The following is a 2,877-nucleotide window of genomic DNA, read 5'->3' on the forward strand; positions in this document are numbered from 1 at the left end:
TGCATTAGAAAAAACAGTCTGAAAGATATATACCAAAATGTTAACTCTGATTATCAAGGGTGGGGGGAGGTGGCAGGTTACAGGTAATTTTACCTTCATATTAATCATGCTATTTCTATCTCTGTGTTACATTTATAGCCAGGAAAACAATAAAGCAAGTTCAATTTTGAAAAAATATACGACTGTAGGCAAAAGTAGGTTTATAGTTGTTCATATGGGGAAAGTCATACAGGTTATGATTACAGTAAAAAAGAATACACTCTTTGTCTCATATACTCACATCTGTAAGCTAACTTTTGCCCACCTCTGTATATGGGGGAAATGTTTAATGACAAGAAAAGTTATTGTTTAAAAACATAAAATATTGTCTTTGCATAAAGATGGCGCCAAAAGCGAAGAAGGAAGCCCCTGCCCCTCCCAGAGCCAAAGCCAAAGCAAAGGCTTTGAAGGCAAAGAAAGCAGTGCTGAAAGGCATCCACAGCCACAAAAAAAAGATCTGCACATCACCCACCTTTTCACAGGCGAAGACACTGTGGCTTTGAAGGCAGACTAAATATTCTCGGAAGAACACCCCAGGAGAAACAGGCTTGACCACTGTTCCATCAAGGTCCTCTGACTGCGGGTCAGCCATGAAGACAAAAGACAAGAGTACACCTGTGTTCATTGTGAATGTCAAGATCAACAAGTACCAGATCAAACAGGCTGTGAAGATGCTCTATGACATTGGTGTGGCCAAGGTCAACACCCTGCTCTGACCTGATGAAGAGAAGGCATGTGTTCGACTGGCTCCTGACTATGATGCTTTGTATGTTGCCAACAAAATTGGGATAAGCTGAGTCCAGCTGGCTAATTATAAATATAAAAGTTTTACATACATATATATAATGTTATTAGGTCCTGGCTGGGTAGTTCAGTTGGTTAGAGCATTGACCCAATCTACAAGGTTGCAGGTTCCATTTGGTCAGGACACACGCAAGAGTCAATCAATGAAAGCATTAATAAGTGAAACAACAAATCAATGTTTCTCTCTTTCTCTCTTCTTCTCTCTCTAAAATATCAGTCAATAAATTTTAAAAATTAAATATAAAATATTATTAGAGCAACCTCATTTTTAAGAGTAAAAGAATCTGGAAGGTAGCCTGACCTGTGGTGGCACAGTGGGTAAAAGCATCGACCTGGAACACTGAGGTCTGGTTCGAAGCCCCAGGCTTGCCTGGTTAAGGCACATATGGGAGTTGATGCTTCCTGCTCCTCCCTCTGTTCCTTCTATCTCTTTCCTCTCTCTGTGTCTCCTCTCTCTAAAAAAATGAATAAATAAAATGTAAAAAATAAATAGTAAAAAAAAAAAGAATCTAGAAGGTAGCAGAACAGAGGTTGCCAGTTTTATCTTTGGGAATAGAACTATATCAGTATTTTCTCCTTTTTGCCTTGCTTATCCTAGAATTTCTCTAAAAATAAGCAAAATTGTGATTTAAAAATAATGTTTTTAGGGCTGTAACTATTTAAAACATACTTAAACAGAACTTCACTTTTACACTTTGGCTCCAAATATCACACTCACCACTGCCCTGAGGGTTTCACTCTTCTCTGTGCCCAGGGTCATTCAAAAGTCACCTTATTTTCAGAAGTGGGTTCAGCTATAGCACTTCCTGCAGCTGCAAATCTCTCTGGAGAGGAAAAAATAATCATCATCAAGCAAAAAACAATAAAAATAAAATTTTAAATTCCAAAATATAAATGAGATTATCTACATTATACATTTCTTTTTAAAAGTTGTCATCAGTTTGACCACACCCATATACACAGAAACACACATTTCTACTTGTTTTCAAAGAAAAGTTGACCACATGCAATCTCACTAAAAGTTTAAAAAGACCAGATGATCTGATCTTCACACTATTTATTGACATTCGTTCTCACTTCCCAGCCATCATCTATATTTACTAAGCACCTGTGATGTGCTTGGTACCATACTGTTTTACGTGTATTCTCAGCTAACCCCTTATGCATGTATGCACTCTTGCAACTTTACACACAGGACGCTAAACCTGAGCTCCATCAAGTCACCAGGCTAGAGAGTAAATGGTGAAGATAGCCTTTTACCCAAATACAACCACTCAACGATGCCTAGTGAGATGTCCTATTCCTCTACCCTGACCCACGGGGACAAAAGCAGGAACTATTTAATCTAAGGTCTTGCACAATTTTACCTAATCTTGTCACTATATGAAGTTCCAGAGTTCATGATCCCTGCATATAAGCCATTTCTATGGGCTCTTTCTCTACTCTACTTATGGCTAAAGCAGCAGCAAACTGCAACTAAAATTCAAAACTCTTTGTGACCAGTAAAATCTGATCCTTTAGAGTTACAGGCATCAATATTGGGAAAGGAATTTAAAGTCTATCTAATTCAGCTTCCAAAGTAATACTTGCATAGTCTTTATGATAACCCTGCCACGTGCTTGTCCACCCCACATTTAAACACCTCCTGTGACATGGAACTCACATTCTCTGGGAAACCCACTTCACATTTAACTAGTTCTACCAGGAAGTGTTTTTCTCAGAGGAAGCCTATGCAAGCTTCCAAGAACTCCACAAAAGCAAGATTATTCAATGACTTATGCTTGTCTGCAGATTCAAATCACCAAAATGACCTTTATGATGCCACAGAATTCACAATGGTGTTCATGTGTGACTACTCCTTTCCTTTCCTTTCCTTTCCTTTCCTTTCCTTTCCTTTCCTTTCCTTTCCTTTCCTTTCCTTTCCTTTCCTTTCAAGTGAGAGGGAGGCAGAAAGACAGACTCCTGCATGCGCCCCGACCGGAATCCGCCTGGCAAGCCCGTCTGGGGCTGATGTTCTGCCCATCTGGGGCCACT

At 39.3% G+C, this 2,877-nt stretch overlaps 1 pseudogene; it reads left to right on the forward strand.

Moving 5' to 3' along the window:
- The first annotated feature begins 380 nt into the window (after positions 1-380).
- Positions 381-836, forward strand: LOC136329902 (large ribosomal subunit protein uL23 pseudogene; annotated as a pseudogene).
- Positions 837-2,877: the final 2,041 nt, after the last annotated feature.

Source organism: Saccopteryx bilineata, chromosome 3 (genome assembly GCF_036850765.1).
Source record: "Saccopteryx bilineata isolate mSacBil1 chromosome 3, mSacBil1_pri_phased_curated, whole genome shotgun sequence".
In the NCBI taxonomy this organism is placed as follows: Eukaryota; Metazoa; Chordata; class Mammalia; order Chiroptera; family Emballonuridae; genus Saccopteryx; species Saccopteryx bilineata.